The 21,942-nt window shown below is 35.4% G+C and overlaps 1 protein-coding gene across 1 annotated transcript in view; it reads right to left on the bottom strand.

Annotated features, from left to right (window-relative positions):
- The window catches only part of LOC120430698 (uncharacterized), a 131,810-nt gene that overhangs the window by 92,769 nt on the left and 17,099 nt on the right, over positions 1–21,942 (bottom strand). The gene's annotated exons all lie outside the window — the stretch shown is intronic.

Genomic DNA, 21,942 nt, shown 5'->3' with positions numbered 1-21,942 from the left:
AAAATCACGATTATCGAAATATTTTTCATCGAACCGCCAGCCATGGAGAACATTCAGAAAACCAGCAAAGAAAAATGGGTAAGTTGTAATGTTTTACTATTTTTGTAATTAAATTGAAGTGGATAATTTTTTTCATGGGCATTTTTTTTATTAAATGTTATTTTGAAAAGGGAAATTGTTAAATTCTTTCAACATGGATAATTTAAAGAAACTAGATGATTATTTTGCTAAGGAAATGAATTTTCTTTCCAATAATATTCCTAATGAACAGGAAGACATTGTTTTAAAAATGAAAGAAGCAAAAGTGGCAGTCAATTCTTACAAAGATAAATTGATTGAGTTACGAGAGATTTCAATTCCCAAAGAATATGACAAGATTGTGAACAATTTTAATGAAACTGTCAAATCATTTCAGTTAAATCTTGAATGTTTTGCAAGTAAACTAAATCAAGAAGAGCGTTTGATAGATTTAAAATTGAATGTGATGGAGGATACCGAGTTTCCAATGGATTCTGCGATTAAGTGTATTCCAGATTTTTATGGTAAATCAGAAGATTTAAATTCTTTCCTTGATCAAATTAATTATTTTTATAATAAAATTCCAAAAGGAGTTTCTCTTACACCTTTGATTAATGTAATACAACTGAAATTAAAAGGTAAAGCTAAACCATTTACTAAAACTATTTTAAAACTTACTTGGCAAGAAATTGAAAAGAATTTGTTACATGAATTTGGTGATAAAAAGTCTTCTTTAAATATTTTCAAACGGATCGATACTCTTTCGCAGTACGAACATGAAACTTTTAAAGCATACAAGAATAGGGCACTAGAAATTTTATTCGATTTAGAAATCGATAAAAATGTTGATAGCTTTGCAATGGAAAATCTAAGAATTCATTTCATTGCGGGACTAAAGAATACTTATTTGCAACAAACTGCAAGAAATTTAACAATGCAAAACTTTAGAGATTTTTTGAGTATGCTAGAAGAAAAACGAATAAGTAATGAGGAATTTGAAAATTTGTACAAGGAAAAACAAAGAATAAATTCACAAAACATTAAAAATGAATTTTCAAATCAAAAGCAAGACGTGAATGATAATCGTAACTTTTCAACCCATCAAAATCGATTGAATAACTATCAAAATCAATATAACTACTCAAACAAAAGATATTATCAAAACCGATTCAGGAATAATTTTAAACAATTTTATACACAGCGAAAAAACTGAATGATGGGGTTTTCGATCATTTTGGCGTCCGAAACACCCGACAAAATGCAAATCAATATAACAGACGCTACAATTATCGTGCTCCTAGGTATTATAGAAAACGTAACAATATTTTTCGTAATAATTTTAGTTTGACTTCTCAGAGAGAATTCTACAATCCTCCCCATGAAGTACTAAGAATAATTTTAACTCCTTATCTTCAATTTAGATTAAGAATTTCATCTAAACAAAATCCATTTCATTCTATTTACTATTTACTTGATACAGGTGCTAGTGTCAATGTAATAAGTAGTAATATTTTGAATCAAATAGGTTACACTCATGTTAATTTTAAGGACAAAATTACTTTAACTGGCATTGGTAATACATTAACTGAAACGATAGGATCGGTGGTTATTGATTTATTAATCGGTAAAACAATTTATAACACAAAATTCTATGTTATGAAGAATTTGTCTGTGCCTGGTATAATTGGAGCAGAATTTTTAAAGAAGCACACTCTCTTCATCGATAAAAACTTTAAATTCATTGTATTACAAAAGCCAAAAATATATTTTAAATCGAATAATGTTGAATCAAATCAAATCTATAAGAAAAATAATTTTGAAAATAATGAATCAAGCGTTACTAACTATCAAAATGATACCAGTGGTTTTCAAAAAGACCAAGAAGTCAAGTATGAAGGAGAAATACTAAATAATGTTGCGTTTTGCGAAAATATTGTACACTCTGATGAAACAAGTGATGGATTTGAAAATAAATTAGATGATCAACCTTGTATGCCAACAGAATTAAATTTAGACATTGATAAAGATGGTGATGTAACGGAATTCAAAAATTTAAAAAGCATTAAAGGTAGGGAAAGAATTCAGAAAATAATTGATTTAGTAAATCTAGAACATTTGAATAAACATAATTTTGATGAAATTGTTTCTATGATTGAAAAATTTAGCAAATTATTTTTTATTGAAGGAGATGAATTGACTTTTACGGATGCAGCAATTCATGAAATAGAAACCACAACGAATATTCCCATTAATAAGAGGCAATATAGGATGCCTGAGACAACAAAAGTGCACATTGATGAGCAAATTGATGAAATGCTCAAACTGGGTATTATTAAACCTAGTAAAAGCCCGTGGAATGCTCCTGTTTTATGTATACCTAAAAAGGTTGGAGCTGACGGCAAACAGAAATATAGAATTGTTGTAGATTTTAGATCACTAAACATGATAACAAAACCTTTTGTTTTCCCGATTCCATTGATTAATGAAATTTTGGATAACATTGGCGATGCACAATACTTTTCGTCAATTGATTTAAAGTCAGGTTTTTATCAGATACCTATAAACCCCAAAGATGCAGCTAAAACTGCATTTTCAACTTCAAAAGGACATTATGAATTTTTAAGAATGCCTATGGGTCTTAGAAATAGCCCAGCAACATTTCAAAAATTAATGAATATTATTTTGTACTCGATTCAACCAATTAAAGCATTTGTTTATCTCGATGATATTATTGTATTTGGAAAAACTATTGAAGAACATAATGAAAACTTATTCAAGATTTTAGAAGCATTATACCAAAATAATTTGAAGGTAGAAACATCAAAATGTACCATTCTGAAGACACAGATTAATTACCTGGGTCATACGATTGATAAGCATGGAATTATGCCTACAGATGATAACATCAAAACAATCAAAGAATTAAAACGTCCTCAAAATGTTAAGGATGTTCGTTCATTTCTGGGAACAATCAATTTTTACGGCAAGTTTATTCCGAATATGGCAGATAAACGCAAACATTTGAATAATTTATTGAAAAAGGATGTAAAATTTAAATGGACTGAAGAGTGTGAAAAAGCGTTCCATGATTTGAAACACTGCTTAATTTCAGAACCAATTTTAGTACGTCCGAATTATAAGGATACCTTTGTCATTACAACAGATGCTAGTGATTATGCTGTTGGAGCCGTGTTATCAAATGCTAAAACAAATGATAACCCAATCGCTTATGCTAGTAGAGCATTAAGTGTTTCTGAAAAGAAGTATCACGTTATTGAAAAAGAATTACTCGCTATAGTTTGGGCAGTTGAATATTTTAAACATTATATTTTTAACCAACAGTTTATTGTTTATACTGATCATAGGCCGCTGATTGCAATTTGGAGACTAAAAGAGACCTCACCGACTCTTTCCAAATTAAGATTAAAAATTCAAGGTATTGGATGTGATATCCGATATAAACAGGGAAAAGAGAATGTTGTTGCTGATTTTCTTTCTCGTATCAAGCACGAAGAAAATTCAAATGCAAACATTGAAAATGTTTCGGAAAGTTCAAATAATAATTTAATTGCTGTTGTTACTAGACAACAAACACGTCAAAATTCAAATTTAATTGATAACTCAAAACCTGTTCGAAATAATCAATCTTTATTACAACAGAATTCAAATTATACTACTGATAATCTTTCAGACAATGATGATGATTTAGACATAACTATTGATTCCTTACAGGCTATCGATATTATGGACAAAAAGGATGATGATTCATGGAAAAAGTTTACATTGGATGACTTTTTCGATGCTCAAAACAAAGAAGAAATTAATTTTAGTTTACTTAAATTTACAAAAACAATGATCAATGTGAATAATACAGATGCTAATTTTGTCATCATTAATAGTAAGACAGCGTTCAAAGAGCTAAGTGAATTGGTGGATCTACCACATGGTATGAAGGATATAAATGGAAGAATTTTTTCATTTCCAGATAACAAATTGTGGGGTTTTATTTTGAATGGATCAAAACGTTCAATTACTAATAGAGAAGAGTTATTTGAGGGTTTGTTAGAAAGTTTTGTTAAATGTCCTGATTTTGCCAAATCAGCTAAAAATATTCAAATTATTTCATTTAGAAATTTACAGCAACTTCCCGATGTCAATATTCTAAGATTTATGGCAGGAAAATTTGATAAAATGTTTACACTATATGTATCTAATGAAGACAGAATGTTTGTAAAAGTAGAAGACAGAGAAACGGTTTTGAAAGAATTTCATGATGCTCCCCTTGGAGGTCATGTGGGAGGTAAAAGAATGCTTCAACGTATAAGTCCACTTTTCACATGGGAAAACATGCGTAGAGATATTGAAAACTATGTAAGACAATGTGAACTGTGCCAAAAGAACAAGATTTGGCCCAAGAATAAGATTCCTATGAAGATAACAACGACTTCAACGGAACCCTTCCAAAAAGTATTCATGGATATTGTAATATTAACCCCATCTGACGACAATAATCGTTATGGTTTAGTGATTCAAGATGATCTAACAAGATTTTTAACAGTTGCTGTATTGCCTGATCAGGAAAGCTCAACTGTCGCTAAAGCATTCGTGGAACATTTTATTTGTCGCTATGGTGCTCCACTAGAGGTAGTTACTGATCAAGGAACAAATTTTATGAGTAATTTACTGAAAAATGTATGCAAAATTTTGAAAATAAAGAAAATAAATACAAGTGCATATCATCCACAAGCAAATTTAGTAGAACGATCAAATAGAGAACTGAAAATCTATTTGCGAAACTTTATTGTTGGGAATCCGCAAACATGGGATCAATTAATTCCATTTTTCACTTTCCAGTATAATACAACAATTAATTCGTCTACTGGATTTACACCATTTGAATTATTGTACGGAAGATTAGCGAGAATTCCAAATACAGTTTATAACATTACTGACAGAGAGTTAAATTACGATGATTACATAAAGGAAATGAAAGCAAATTTTAAAAATGTCCACGACAAAGCTGTAGAAAACGTAATTGCTTCAAAACATAAAAGAAAGGAAATTTACGACAAAGATGCAAAAGAATGGCAACCTTGGTGGGGGGATTTGGTTATTGTAGAAACCATTCCCACAGGTGTAGGAAAGAAGTTACAAAGTTTATGGCGAGGTCCATATGAAGTTGTTGATTTACCAAGTGAACAAACTACAGTAATTAAGAATGGAAACAAGTTGGAAAAGATTCACAATAATAGATTGCGAAAATTCAATGATTAACGAGGATTTTATTTATGAACAAGCATTTTATTATAAACAAATGACTAAGATATTGGGAAGGTAAAAAGATGAATATAGATTATAAATTACAACGTGCAGAAAAAGAAAGATTATCAAGGTAAAAAAAAACATGAACTGAAATTAAATCCACGTGGTACATAATTATAACATATGTTTAAAGACGTCAATAATTATATTTAATGGGATTATTAAGTAAAAGAGTGCACTCTACTGATCAGTACAATAAATGATATCACAGTATAATTGAGATGGATAAATGATGTTTTGATGCGTGATTGGACAAGGGACTGCAGCCCAGAATACATGTGTTTGTGTGTGAAAAATAAAATGCAGTGTGGGTCGAGAAAACACAAATAGATTATCCCACATCACATGATAAAGTATGTATTTAGTTTCATTTTAGGAAAAAATTTAGGTCCTTATTCAAACAAGCCTAATTCTACCTGGAAAAGAGAGGGGAAGAGGATTTTGCAAACAAAATCTTTACAACGCACCTTAAACACAAATATTATCGATGAACTGAAGTAAAAAACGTGAGAGTAAGCGGAGTAAGTATAAAAAACTAATATTTTGAAAAACTTTTTAGCCAATGCCAGTGTAGATTTAAAATTATTAGAGTAAAAGAAAGGCATCCGATTAAATTTTAAACTAAAAAAACAAAAACAATGAGCAGTAGATGCAGGATAGGCTTAGGAAATTATAATTATAATATACTTTGCTACAATGATTAATATCAACTTTAAACAAAGAATTGTTAAATTGATAGTCACTTAGGAAATTATTCAAAAAAAAAAAATCTGTAACACGACACTACACAAATATGTAAAATCTCACCTACACGAACACAAATATCATCAAACGTTAACATTCGGATACAGCGGATAGCAGCAATACAACTACAACATTTCGGACAACACATTTGGCATCAACGAATTATTGGAAGTATTGCATTCATAAATTGCAGAAAATTGAGACAGGAGATGAGTTGTTTAAAAAAATGGTGGAACATAACAATGATGGAGTGAAGTATATGATACAAGGCAAAGAATGGTTATGATGCTAAATTATATTACATGGAATAGTTTCTGTTTGTTCAGTCAGAAGCAAAAACTTCTCAACCGGAAAAATATATATCAAAACTGACAATTAAGGCAAGACATCCAAATACAATTCTCGGATCTAATGGAAAGGAACAAGTATGGCAAAATGATGAAACATGATCTGTTCACTACAATCAGATCTTATGGAATGGAATGAAAAGTTTCGATTGAGGTCCACGAAAATTTTATCGACTGCAGAACAAAAAGAAGGACTAACGCAGATCTCTATGCAATAAGAAAAAAGCATCAAGGAAAGGACAAGAAGGAAAATGTATCAAATAATGTTTGGCAGAATTGATCCACTATAGTCAAATCAACAAAATCAAATGTCTCAATCTATGTGGTTTATTGAATGTTTTCAAGTTTCAAACCAAAAGTCAAGTGAAGAACAACATCGACGAATTATCAAGCCAGCTATTTTATCAATTATATCAACGCAGAGGAGACAACAGAACGTGAACAACAATTATATTTAGTACTCAGATATACAAAAACATATTTTTCAAAATCAACGTTTATCAAGAACCAGCGTTAGGCTTACAGTAGATGCTTATCTTAGCAGACAAACATCTAGCTGGGTAGTGTAAGGGTATGTAGCGACCCTCAGTTAATCAGAGTATAAAATTAGATTTTTAGTTCGACCAACAGGGAAGAATTTGTCAGAAGTACATTGGTCTTTACAATCAGACGAAGTGCAACATCTTCAGATGCACTCATTAACACATGTTGACACGAGTCAAGTGTTATATTTCTAGGAGCACGTAGGTTAAGACATAAATATACACATTAGGAGGATGGAAGGAAAAGCACAAAACGAAAATAGAAGGGTCATGAACTCTGCCAGGATCCCTGCTGAGAATTTTCGAGCAGAAAGATTTCAAGATCAACGCAGTGTAGTCAAAACGCACGTGGCTGAGCTACTCCCGTAGAGATGAATATTGCGCATGCGTCTTGACTAAAAACGCTTCAGAATATAAAAGCCTAAGTTAGATTTAGAATCAGGGGAGTTGAAATTAGGAAAGAGTTAAGAGTGGGAGTTGAGAGTTGCAGTTGGGAGATGGAGTTGATTATTCGGTGTAAGTGCTACGATGCACAGATTCAACCAAAATGCCACGGGGCATAGTGAAAAATGTTAAAATAAGATTAAGAAAAATCTAAGAATACATATTTTTGAGTTAAAGTGAAAATGGTGTCGTTCTGTGCTAAAGGAATAAAAATGAAAGAAATCCCAATGATATTAGAGACTAGGCTTACACAAGCTTACACACAGGCCTGAAAGGGTTAACGAAGAAAAACATAAAGCAAGAGAAATACAAATTTTCGTTGCAAAATTGGAGTTTATAAAATAAGTCTCTGGAAGTCGGTAACTTCAACTTTTGACTAATCAAATTAGTTAATTTTTCATTTTTTCTTATATGCTGCAGCTAATCCTCAAATTATTTTGAAGAAAAATTATGATTGACTACACTCTCATTTAGAGTGCCTCAATTTTGAGGTTAGTTTTCTTGTTAAAAATTTAACTTTTATCAATATTCGTGTAAATATTAATAAAAATTCAAAAAGATAAAAAAAGAGTCATATTTATTTTATGCTGCTGACAACACTTCAAAGCATTACCAAATTGACCCATCAAACACTCAAACCTATCACTTTGCCGATTTGTAAAGCCGATATTTCCCATCAAGTGCGTGCAACCAAAAAGCCTATTTTTTGCTCTTTCTCATTTGTAAGACAGCTCCATAAACGCCAAACGATGGTGGATGTGGTGGTGTAATCCCGCACGGAAACTGGATTTCGGACCCATCCATCAATTGAAGACGACGACGACGATGCGCTCATCATCCCAGAAGATAGTTGTCTTGGCCCCAAACCGGACAGACCTGGTCCAGTCCGAGAGGCTCGCGGTTTCGTAACGAATTACCATTTTTTGCTCGTTTTTCGATCACTTCGATAACGCACACAGCTCGAATAAACGCGCGTGCATCGCGCGATAACGCGCCGGTCAGGTTATCGGGGTTTGGAATTTGGCTGAATTTTTTTTTGTTCGATTACTTTTCCCATTGGCCGCCATTGTTGCAAAACGAAAAATGATGTATTTGGTTCAGTAAGCTTGTTGGAGCAGGTTTTTGTTTTGTTGTTGTGCTGCTGGCAATTTCCATTCGTTATGTCAATATCATGCGTTCGGCGAAAGAAATGCCACTTATAAATAAATTAAACATATTTGGTTGAAACATAAGCGCGATTGTGGTGGAAAAACATTTAGCGTGTAATGACAGTTGTTGCTGTTGCAATCTTGCTTGAGTAAAAAAGGGGAAATGCTCAACAATATCAATCAAAGCAGGCAGTGTTGCCGGTACGAGCGAGCGCTCGTCCGAAACATGTTCGACCACTTGTCAACTGATTGCAGCCTCTGTCAAAATAAGGGACCAGCAATCAATTGCGTCACGCACCGTGCAAAAACATAACCTCTCGGTACGCGCTTGGCTAATTTGGCTTGACAGATGAAATGTTGACAGTTTTGCGCGCTTCTTCCGGTGAAATTTTCGCAAGAAATTTCGCCATTTCTCAGCGCTGTTTAACATTTTGGTGACGCGATTTGTGGATTGTGCACGCCGGAGAGCCATAAACCAAAAAGGCTCATAAATATTCAATGTCTCGCCGATCGAAACCGGGTTCGGTCTATTACGGCATAGAGTGTGGCTGGTACAATGAATGCCGTCGAACGCGTCACAGGGGCTGCTGAGAAACTTGGCAATTCGAGACCGGCAGCATCGTTCAGGCAAACGAAAGTGAAATTTATTTCTCGTCGAACCGAGAAAAGAGCCCCGTTACCTCTTCAGGCTGCGCGATGTTGTTGTTTAGGGTTGTTGTCAGCGTCGTTTGTGACCATCTTGGAAGTTGGGCCCCGCCAGTGATGAAGCGGGAGGAGAGAGGTCTTTCACTTTTGATGTTTTGTTTGAGGGCCTGGGTTGCGGTAGCGATTGCAGATAGGCCCTTTTGTCTCTATCTCTTTTGCAATCTGTCATTAAACACGATCAACAAAATCTACTCATTTCTATTTTGTAAAACTGCCTAAATAAAGGCATGAGATGACGTAGTACATATTTGTATAGAGTTTCTGACAGCACAGATGCCCTTTCTGACACTTATTACAACATTCTACTAGCACTTTTAAAAATCTCTCATTAAACACCTCCTTGGAATGATAAAGATTTTTTGAATCGATGTTCTGGCAGCACTGGTGGCAAAATATGTTTTAAAACACGATTTAACAAAAACTTTAAACATAAAATCTTGAAGTGAGGCCAGTTTTGTCTGTGATAGCGGATATTCTAACAGCACTAATGTTGCAAGTTTTCGATAAACACGATTAATCGAGCTTTCATCTGGATTCAAGTAAAAATTAGCTTTATAGGAAGATGGGCAATAGGGTGACTTGAAAAATTTAAAATTTCGGAAAATCTAAAGAGATATCCTCTGGCTTGATTCTTTAGGCAAAAATAAGTATCGGTGCCAATTTTGAACCAAATCGGTTAAGGTTTAGGGATCGCTTTTTACCGTTAAAGTTTATATGGGGAAACATCGCTTCAGGATTTTAGCAGCAGGTGGCGCAGAACCGGGAACATTACAGTGTTATTGAGTTATAGACATTTTTAGGTTAAATTATTGAACAAAATTGTCTTCTTTGATTTTCAAAACGGTGCACTTTATCAAAATTTTAGAAAGGTACTTTTCGATTTTTTTTAATAATTTCAAAACTGAAAATGATGATTTGAATTTTCTGTGTGCATTTTCATTATTTTTCCAAAAAAAATCATAACTTAGGCCAAAACAAAACCCTTTAGTTCAATCATGTTTTGTGATTCAAAATTTTATTTAAAAAATTGGTAATTTTTTTATGTACCTTTACCTACAACTTTGCCCAGGACAACAAATCGATCGGAAATTCCATCTCGAGATACAGACTTTTGAACGTTTTCAAATTTGTATGGGTACTTGCATGAAAAAACTTATGATGCAGTGTTGCATTTTTTTTTCTTCAAAAAACAAGGTCGAAATTTGTTTATCCTAATTTTTAGACGTAAAATCAGATTTGGAAAAAAAATCCTATTCTTATCGATGAATTCATTTTAAAAATATTCATATCCAAGACTAACAATTGAAAAATTGAATTGAATGTTAATCTTCAGTTTAAAATTGGATAATGTTGTTATCGGAAAGTTAAAAAAAATCACATTTGTTTCATTTTTTGACTTTGAAAATCGGTTAAAACAGCTGAAAAATCGACATATGACAATTGAGTGCTTTTTGGATGATAATACAAAAAATAGGGTTTCCTATTTCTTTTCGCAAAAGTCAAACTTCAAGTGGATTTATCCAATCTAATTGCATATAAAAATGATGGTAATTTTATTTTCGACAGTTTTCCCAAAGTGTTCACTATGTTTTTTCCCAAAAAATGGCAAAATTGCCTTAGGCCGATGCAAATATTTAAAAAAGTTTTTGTCCCTCGGCCCTGGCCGAGGTCAAGGGGGGGGGGGGCAAAAAAATAAAAAAATATAAAAATTTAAATAACAAGCCATAGTCTTCACATTTAAATGAAAAAGTGTTTTAAAGTGCATTTTACACTAGTTCAGTTGTTTTGCAATCATTAGTTTTCAAAAAATCTAAGATCTGACAAAAACAAAAATTTTATCGAAAAAAAAAGATTTTGCATCGAAAATTTTCAAAAAATCAAATAAACCCAAACATGGTAAAAATGATTTTAAACGCAGGAGAATGTATTTTAATTTGATTTCAGCTGGTTGCACTTGAATTTTCATTGAAATTTTGAAGTTTATTGTAAAAATATTTTTTTTGCCCCCTGATTTTTCGGGCCAATTTTGAAGGGGGGGGGGGGGGGTGACAAAAACTTTTAAAAATATTTGTACCAGCCTTATATATTTTAGCTCAAAAGTCTTATTATCCTTTAAAATAATGATTTTTTTTTCAAAACAAGTTTTTTATGCGGTTCTTTTATTTTAATCAACATTTAAGTTAAAGTAAAAATAACAAAAATAATCGATTCCAGAGAATTGCTCTACTGTAAAATTCCCATCATTTTCATAATAATTTGAATGAAAATCACTCCGATTTTAGTAAATTTCTACTTTCAAAAACCAAATTCGTTGCTTTAAAAAGATCTTTAAAAAAAATGCAGAATGAACTTTGACAGTTTATTGCATTATTTCGTTGAAATTTAGAAGCTTTAATTAAATTGTATTTCAATAAAATTTAAAAACTTTTTTTTATATTTTGAGTAAAAAATTAGTTTTGCTTCGACCTAATCAGCTTGAAGTTAATTTCAGAATGGGTAGTTTTGTATCATTAATTTCCGCTTAAAAAACTGCGTAAAAGGCAGATACCATGTTAAAATTACATTTTTTAAGTGAGTTGTTCAACATAACAAATAATGCTTCTGTTAAAAAGAAAACCTTGTAAAATGACAGTGTTGCCAGAATGTAAAACAAAAAATAAAACAAAATTTATAAAGAAAGTTTTAAGTTTTAAGTTAAGCTTCAAAATAAATTTAAATACTTTATGAATTGATTGTTTTCTTGCTTATTTAATGTTGTCGTGCTACCATCTGTCACCCTTACACGCTAACAATAACGCACACAAATGCAACTTTTTCTTCCCAAACAAAACATCCACTGCAACAAGGTGACGACGTTTACGCAGTAATTTGCATGAAATTTCCTACCTCACACCATCCAACTACACAATTTTCCCGCAAAATTTATTGCAAACTTCCTTGACCATTTACGTTTAGTCACATTTTCCGCACACTTGCCGCTGCTCGTACACGCTGAACCCGTCTTGCGCATTAATCTAATCAGCCCCAAAGTGAAAGGAATTTGCCCGCACTCGCAGTTTTGTCTGGCTCGAGTCTGGTTGACGTTTAATTTGATGCTTATCTTGGTCACCAGGAGGAGGTGCAATCAACCATTTATCTTTCTCGCGGCTTCTCTCGGACTGGAGTGGAGATGAATGCAAAACGATGGTGAATTATGCTGCTGCTCCTCTCACTTACCGGGGTCGCTTAGTACGTGCATAATAAAACAAAGCCCGCCAACATATCCGCTTATGCTAAAAACCCCCTCTGACTCGAGCCATAAAAAATGCAAGTCGGCATTCGCATAAGATTAGGCCCCCCAAAACGGCGACGACGATGCTGCAGCAGCTGTGGCTGCCACTTTCTGGTTTAGAGTGTAAACGTCATGTCCGCATGTGCACACACAAAAATTTCCACTCACTTCCTGCTCGAGCGGTTGAATTTCAGCGTCCTTGCCTAGTTGGCTGAGCTGAGAAATGGCCTCGCGGATTTAAATTTTCAATTCAATTAAAATTCATTTCGCACAAATCGAAACTCACTCGCTCGCACCTTTTCGCTCTCCATCTTTCTTGGGTTTGTTGATGTTTTTCAAGTGCTCTTAGTACGCGGTAGGGTGAATGCAACAATCCGGTACGGAACTTTCTTCAAGTCTTTTCTGACTGGGCTGTGTGTTTCTGGCATGCAATGATGCAGAATAATATGTGCAAGGAGAGATGGATGCGGTTTTGAGGTGTTTGTGTTATGTTGTTCAAATGCCAGCCAGAGTTGTTTTTTTTACACACCTGAAAGTCTGGGCTTTGTACCAGCGGCAGCATCCGCCATTGTTTCGTTCGCAAATGAAGAAGAAAAAAACGAGAGGGGTGCTGGATATTTTTTGCTTCCGATTGAATTACCTTCAGGGCAGAAATATGGGTAGCTTGAAGGAAAGTTGGAGGGGTTTTTTTTACGCCACTGTAGTGATGGAGCGACGTAAACAAGAAGAATTTCTCCAGCTTTCGTAATAATGGTCTGCGAAAAGCATTTGTTTTGAACGATCATCAAATGTTCAACTATATTGTAATACACTCAACCCCCGGTGGTTGGTCACTTTTTCGTTTGACACTTTTTTAGTTTGTACCCAGTTGGTTGGTCAAAGTCAAACTAAAAAGTGACGAACTGTCACTTTTTACACGGCGCTCACGCACACTATCAAAACAAACGTTTGGTAGTGCATGTGAACTCCGTGTAAAAGGGGTGTCAAACTAAAAAGTGACCCCGTTAGTTTGACAATAGTTGGTGTCAAACCATCGGGGTTTGAGTGTAGTGTCGTTTGACAGTTTGACTCGATTCGTCAAATCAAATTTACTCATGAATTAATTTGGTGGCTGAACTTCAGATTTGGGTAAATTTAACTCAGAAAGAATCGAACTAATAATAGTGTCAAATTTGAGAAAATATCACTCAGTTTTCGTGGAATTCTTAGTGCAATTCACTCAAATCTGACCAATGTGCATATGAAAAAAAGTTTTTTTTTGTGTAAAATAATTTAAAAATATTTTTTATGAAATATTTAGAATATGTTTTGTAAAAATATATCGAATAAGTTAAATAAAACGTCATTCAACCGGTTGGTTTCTGAAAAAATATATTGCTTTATGAAAATAACTTATATAGGAAAAAATATTTGTAAAAAAGTCAGTTTGTCGGTATTATGTTTAAATGTTTTGTACGATACACAACACTGTCAACAATGCAGTCACATAAACCGCTTAATTACGTTGAAAATGCGCTAAACGAAATGAGTTCTTGTGGTTGTCAAACTATGCACTACAAAAGTTTTTAATGTCACATTTAATTCCATAAACTCGTTTATATTGAGTAATTGAGTAATATTGAAAAAAAAAAACTCTACAATCATTTTTAAAATTTGAAAACATTTACATTTACATAAAACTATTTTCAAATTTACTCAGAAATGGCATGTATACCCTATTTTGCGCAACCAGTTTACGGAACGATCACCCTATATGGACTTTCAAAAGCGAGTTACACTTTTTGAAAAGCTTGCCACCAGTCTGAGTGAAACTTAACTTATGCATGGCATTTGACCAAAAAATGACTTTTTTTCGGAAATTAAGTTTGTCACTTCTTTCTGAAATGTTGAGTAAATTAAAACAATCGTGTACTTTGACAGTTGATTGTTAATAGAAACTCAAATCACTCAATTTATCAAAAGCGAACTTACTCTTCAAGAAAAAGTGTATCGCTATCTCTCAGAGTTTAACGAAAACTGAATGAATTTCATCCAGATCTGAATCCTGAATCTGGCTATGGTCTCAAAACTAATTTCTAAAACGGTTTAATATTGACGGAAAACTATTGCAGATTGCAGCGATTTTTAGACAATCGTGCAACTTGTGGAAAGCTGAATACAAAAGTGCACACCTCAAACTACAGCAGAAAAAAACTGTCTAAGACACACACCCTAGTTTGAAACAGTTCTAAAGTGGTCGAAAGCAACAAAGCTCAGTCGAGACACGCACCACTCTAGGCAAAGATTGTTGACGCCATTCGCGATTTGGGTAAATTTTTGTCAGATATGAGTGAGTTTCATTCAGTGTAGATTGAATGCTGAGTAAAGTCAAGCTCGAAATTTCACTTAGAATTTAAAGAAAACTGAATCAAATATAGGCTCAATATTGCAGGAAACTTAGTGATTTTGTATGAGAGTGTTAAACGTACAGTGGAGTCAATTCAAACTTTTCAAAAAGGCGTAATATTAAATATTTGAGCTTTTTAAAAATTTAATCTTGATTACCGTGGTGTAGGGGTAAGCGTGATTGCCTCTCACCCAGTCGGCCTGGGTTCGATCCCAGACGGTCCCGGTGGCATTTTTCGAGACGAGGTTTGTCTGATCACGCCTTCCGTCGGAAGGGAAGTAAATGTTGGTCCCGGACTAACCTAAAAAGGTTAGGTCGTTAGCTCAGTCCAGGTGTAGGAGTCGTCTCCCTGGGTCCTGCCTCGGTGGAGTCGCTGGTAGGCAGTTGGACTAACAATCCAAAGGTCGTCAGTTCGAATCCCGGGGTGGATGGAAGCTAAGGTGTAAAAAGAGGTTTGCAATTGCCTCAACAATCAAGCCTTCGAACACCTAGTTTCGAGTAGGAATCTCGCAATCGAGAACGCCAAGGCAATGCTGTAGAGCGAATAATTTGATTTTTTTTTTTAATCTTGATTCAAAAATATTAAAAATATTTTTTTCGAAAAAAACCGGAAGATCTCATTGATTTCTTTTTTTTACTAGAAAATAAAAGGGCTGTTTGGATAAGAATAAAAAAACTTTTCCTGTTTCTTTTTCTTATAAGGCCGATGCAAATATTTAAAAAAGTTTTTGTCCCTCGGCCCTGGCCGAGGTCAAGGGGGGGGGGGGGGGCAAAAAAAGAAAAAAAATATAAAAATTTAAATAACAAGCCATAATCTTCACATTTAAATGAAAAAAGTGTTTTAAAATGCATTTTACACTAGTTCAGTTGTTTTGCAATCATTTGTTTTCAAAAAATCTAAGATCTCACAAAAACAAAAATTGTATCGAAAAAACGATACTAAATCCACCTTTAGGTGGTTGGTGCCTTCCTCACATTCACAAAGTCAATACATTCAGTAAAAATAGCAACATTCCCTTAACATGTTTAACAAACCAATTTTATTACTGATATCTTTTGATAGGGTTCGCAGACCTTCAATTTTTATGGCTCATCGGCAAGGTCTGATAAAAAAAACCTTCAGACAATATTTTTATCACAATATCTCAGATCCGGCCTCCAGAAAGTATATAGATAACACTTAAGTGCCAATAACTTTTGATAGGGTAGTCAGATCCTTGATGTTTTAAGCTCATTTGAAAGGTCTTTCAAGTATCTAACTAATGATGGGTCGCATGATGGACCCGGACATAATTTTTACCGAAATATCTGAGATCCGGCCTCCAAAAAGTGTATAAATAACACTTAAGTGCTAATAACTTTTTATAGGGTTGTCAGATCCTTGATGTTTTAGGCTCATTTGAAAGGTCTTTTGATTATCTAACTAACGATGGGTCGCATGATGAACCCGGACATAATTTTTACTGAAATATCTGAGATCCGGCCTCCAAAAAATGTATAAATAACACTTAAGTGCTAATAACTTTTGATAGGATTGTCAGATCTTCAATGTTTTGGGCTCATTGGAAAGGTCTTTTTAATACCTTTCTGAAAATGTATAACATGATAGGGTTTCTTGCAAAAAACACCCTTCTTACAATCTTCCGGACATACGCCAAAATCGTTTTTTTAGCATAACTTTTGAAGTACTTAACTAAACTTGCTGATTTTAAATAGAGACTTATGGGACCCTAAGATGGATCGAATGAGACTAATACGGTCAAAATCCGTTCATTCAGTCCGGAGATAATTGAGTGACAATTTTTTTGTCCACCCACCTACACACATCCACACAGACATTTGCTCAGAACATGATTCTGAGTCGATAGGTATACGAGAAGGTAGGTCTACGAGGTCGAATTAAGAAGTTCATTTTTCGAGTGGCCGAGCTCCCGTGGTGTGGTGGTACGGGTTTCGCTTTGTAAGCGGAAGGTCGATGGCTTGAAACCCATCTGGCGAGGCAAAAGGGGTAGGTGGCGGTCGAGAGGGGATATCGGCTGCTGCGGGAATTGACTTTGTCAAGTCCCAAGCCTCCCCAAAACCCATCCCATCCAATCTCTCGGACGATCTGTTGGCGACTGAGTCTGAGCGTTGAAGAACTCTGTAACAATACGCAGAGAAGAGCTTCAAATGCTACTTTCGACTCCCTTGTGGACCACCGATCAGTGAGGTACTCCTGGATATTAGCTCCTGAAAAGTGCTTTAAAAGTGCAAAAAATGCCTCACGGCAAGAAAAAGAGGCGGTCCTCACCAGCAGGATCGGCAGATTTGAAGAAGCTAAAGAATGCCGAAGCGCTACCTGCAAAGCCAGGCAGTTTGAGCAAGGACGCTCAAAATTCGTCTGGAAACCAGTTCGCTACCCTCCCTGTGGACGTGAGCGAGAAGGAAGAATTTGAACGACGGGAAAAGTTGCCACCCATTTTTGTGAAAACATCGTCATCGGATTCGGTGCGAAAGTGGCTGACCGGGTTTATCAAATCTGGTGCTTTACGAGCTTCCATTCGCTTGTGTGCTGATGGACTCAAAATTCTGCTACCTACCAGAAAGGATTACAACTACGTTCGGGATTTCCTGAACAACACCAAGATTGAATACTACAGCCATGACGATCCAGGTAAACGCCCCATGAAACAGGTCCTCCGAGGCCTGTACGACATGGATGTGAGTGTGCTGAAAGAAGAGCTCAAAACTCTTAAGTTGAACGTGATCGATGTCTTCAAGATGACGAGACACAACAAGAACATCAAGTATCGTGATCAACTGTACCTGGTTCATCTCGAGAAAGGATCGACAACGCCTTCTGAGCTGAAAGCAGTTCGGGCAATTTTCAACATCATCGTGACTTGGGAACGTTATCGTCCAGTGCACCGTGACGTGACACAGTGTTCGAACTGCTTGCAGTTTGGACATGGTGGAAGGAACTGTTTCATCAAGAGTCGTTGTGCAACCTGCGGAGGTGAGCACAAAACTCAAGCATGCGAAACAATCAACGAGAACATCGAAGCTAAATGCTTCAATTGCGGCGGCGACCATTCGACCAAGAATCGGAGCTGCCCAAAACGTGCTGAGTTTGTAAAAATTCGGCAGCAAGCGACGACGAGGCACCAACCAAATCGTCGCAAAACACCACCAGTATTCACGGACGTGGATTTTCCTGCTTTGGCGTTGCCAGGAGCAGGATCTGTTCGAGTGGTTCCAAATCTGCAGCCATTGCCGTTGAATCAGCGGCAAAGAGTTGCAGAGAATACAACACCTCCAGGCTTCAGTCAGCAACCGAGGGAAAACCAACCAGCATCAACGGGTGAAGGCAGTAGTGACCTGTTTTCACCACAAGAACTTCTGAACATTTTCATCGAGATGACAACAACACTGCGTGGTTGCAAAACTCGCCAGGAACAAGTAAGAACGCTTGGAGCATTTATCTTAAAATACAGTTCGTAGTTTATTCGTTCTAATGATTTTGAATATTTCAATGAATTTAATTTTTTAGTTTTAAGTTAGGATTTGTTGTTAAAGTGATTTTTTTTTTCTTTTTTACCCAAATGTATTCGATTAAATGCAATATTGTAAAACAATTTGAAGTAAATAAAATAAATGTTATCAGTTAATAATAAAACGAAAAATACAACAAAGATGAAGAGCATTAGGCCATACCACTTAGCATGTAAAAGAAATGTAATTATTATAAGAAAGTTTAATAAAGACATATTTAATTTCAAAAAAATTTCAAAAATGCTACTTTCGACTCGGTCACATGCTCTCAGGCAAAAATTCGAGCTGAAGATTGGGCTATATGATCGGTAACGATCTCTAGATGGGTCAAAAATAAACGAGATTTCCCCTCAATCTCGCTCATCTCCACGTCCTCCGATCGGTCTCTCGTGCTCGTGTGGCATGGCATTTGGGGGATTGGTCTGGGGAATGAGAGGGGGCAACTGCTCGAATAATTCGTCAAATACTGTCTCGCTCAAACAATAGCGCTACGGAAGACGATCGTTCGGCAGGCTGTGTATAGCAGCAAAACAGAAAACCTGAGAACAGATCATACTACAATAGATACGCAAGTGTCGCAGTGGTCCGTGTCTGTTCACAGTAAAAAAAAAAAAAAAATGTTGATGAAATCTGAGTGATATTGGATGAATGTGTAAACAATTGTTTACGCAATGTTTAAATATAACCTATTCGTGACTGCTTTTCCGATCCTCTCTAATAAAAACCGGAAGTAGGTATTAGTCAAAAGCTATATCATTTCAGGTCATGCCATTTGGAGACCCTTAATTTTAAGCCCACTCCACCGGAGAGTTGCATCCGCTCACTCTCAAGTCGGCCACGCTAATTTCTCACCCATATGTTGCACCCGCCAAATGTCAAAACAACCCCAAATGAACACGCCACCGCGCGGACAAAGGTGTGAAACCGGCTTGCCAATTTCAACAATATTTCACCAGCGGACCCTTGCCTACTGAGTTGCCGCCGCCGCTGCCGCCACTTCGTGACGTTTGACAGCAACGCCATTCCATGTCGGACATGGCCAACTCGGGAAGCGATCGTGAAAAAAATGGAATCAATCATGGCGAAAGGGAGCGTCGTGGTAGGTTCGATTTTTTGTTTTGTTTTATTTATTTCCCATAATGACCGCGGCTGCGCCGCCGCCGTTGTTGTTGTTATGGAATGCTTTGTTTAACCTCTCTTCGCCGACCGCAGCGCCGCTGCCGCCACCGGCGGCAATAATTGCGTCAGTCAGTCATCGGCTTATTTTTTTCGCTGCGCTGCAACTGTAAATTGCATCTTTTTTGCCATTGTTCGCGGCGAACATTTCTCAGGAAATTACTGCTTTGACTGCCCTGTCGTACACACGTTATTAACGGAGAAATTTGTCATCCTCGGCGACAATTGTCACCATGCTCTTTTTTCGCGAGTTCAAGATCGGGTACAAGAATTTGCGTGACTTTCTCGCGCGCTCGCGCGCAATCTGTCACTTTTGACAGATTGAGTGATCCTCGATCAGCATAAAAGGGAAAATTTCAATTTTCAATCATTTCAAGAGGTTCGACGCAAAAGGGTTTGCAAGAAAATGACCACTGTCACGGTTCGTACACACACCCCTGAAATTGACAAGACAGGGTTGGAGCGCCGCGCTTTGCGGTCACTGACTGACATTGGGAGTGTCATAAAAGTTGGCCTCGCTTGGGCGGGCTTCTTAGCCTAGGTTGTTTTACTGACAAAAGGCCTCCGCCGTAAAATATGTAAGTTAAGTTCAATGGTGCGGTTGCAATTTGCCATTTGTCACGAGAGAGCGTCGTGAAGCCACCGCGGCTTCAAGGTGGGAAAAATGTGCGGTTTTTTGTTATGTTATGGCTTGAGTAGGTTCCTGTGTGAGTGTATATTGACAGCGGTTTGAAGAAATCGATGGCAGCACTGGACGTTTTTTGACATAATCTATGTAATCATTATTGTTGAAACCAATTATTTAGTTTTTGACAATTTTACAAATTTCTTAAATGAAAGTAAAATTTGATATTACAAAATGAGTTATGGTCTCAAAACTATTTTTGGATTTTGGTGTAAATCTGTGGTGTGTGGTCATAAGGTCATAATCGTTTGGTATTGTATCAACTAAAAATGTGAATAACTATGGTATAGCAAATTTTAAGTGATTTAGTTTTTTTTTGCCAAAACATAACGTAAATCAACGAACTGAAAATATTTAAAATATTCAGATCCAAAATTAAAAAAAAATCAAACAATTAAAAAAAATTGGCAATTAAAACATTAAAAAAATAAAATATCAAAAAATAAAATCCAGAATTGTTTTGACCTGTGTTAATCTACAATTTTGATATCCGTAACTTTGTTTATACGACCCATAGTTGCTGAGATATTGCCATGCAAAGGTTAAAAAACAGGAAAATTGATGTTTTCTAAGTCCCACCCAAACAACACACCATTAGCTAATGTCGATATCTCAGCAACTTATGGTCCGATTTTCAATGTAAAACTATGAGACATTCGTGAAATTTTCCGATCTTTACGAAAAAAATATTTTCAAATTTTTTAAACCAAAGCTAACATTTTAAAAGGGCCAAACATTCAATATTACGCCCTTTCAAAATGTTAGTCTTGGTTTAAAAAAATGAAAATATTTTTTTCAAAAAGATCGGAAAATTTCACGAATGTTTCATACTTTAACATTGAAAATCGAACCTTAAGTTGCTGAGATATCGACATTCGAAAATGGTGTGTTGTTTGGGTGGGACTTAGAAAACATCAATTTTCCTTTTTTTTAACCTTGGCAATATCTCAGCAACTAAGGGTCTTATCAACAAAGTTCAAAAGGGCAAAATATAGAGAATTTTCTCAGCTTTTCAAAAATATGTTTTTTCAAGAGTGGGTAAACATGTGCACTAATTTGAAAAAATTAAAAACTTCGACTATTTTCTAAAAAGTCACCTAAAAATGGATTTAACTTGAAAACGGTGCACTTTATCAAAATTTCACTAGAGTAGGGGAAGGTGGGGCAAGACGACCATATGGGGCAAGAGGAACAATCGCTCTTACGGCCGTATTTTTTACAATTTTGATTATTTCCAGTATGAGGAATTGTTGCTAGCAATGCAATTAGCTGATTCTACTACCACATAACCGCCAAAACGACGTAAACGCCACGGAGCATAAGATTTAATGAAGTTTTTTAACAACCCTTTGTTTTCTTATAATATTTGGAAAGTACAAAATAAGGCTTAGGGTTCATTTTAAGGCTCATTTTATCACAATGATTTTTTTCCTAGATCAGTAGTGTCCCGACAAATGACTTGCACCTATTATAAAGTATGATTTAACTTTTGGTTATTTTTGTTGAAAGCTTTTAAAAAATCTTGTTCAGGTGGGGCAAGTGTACCAAATGGATTTTTAGTATGGAAAAAATTACGAATTGCTGCAACATAATATTTTATTGGGAAATAAATACATAAACGTA

Source organism: Culex pipiens, chromosome 1 (genome assembly GCF_016801865.2).
Source record: "Culex pipiens pallens isolate TS chromosome 1, TS_CPP_V2, whole genome shotgun sequence".
Lineage (NCBI taxonomy): Eukaryota > Metazoa > Arthropoda > Insecta > Diptera > Culicidae > Culex > Culex pipiens.
Note: the sequence above shows the minus strand (reverse complement) of the source record. Positions and strands in the feature narration are given on the sequence as shown.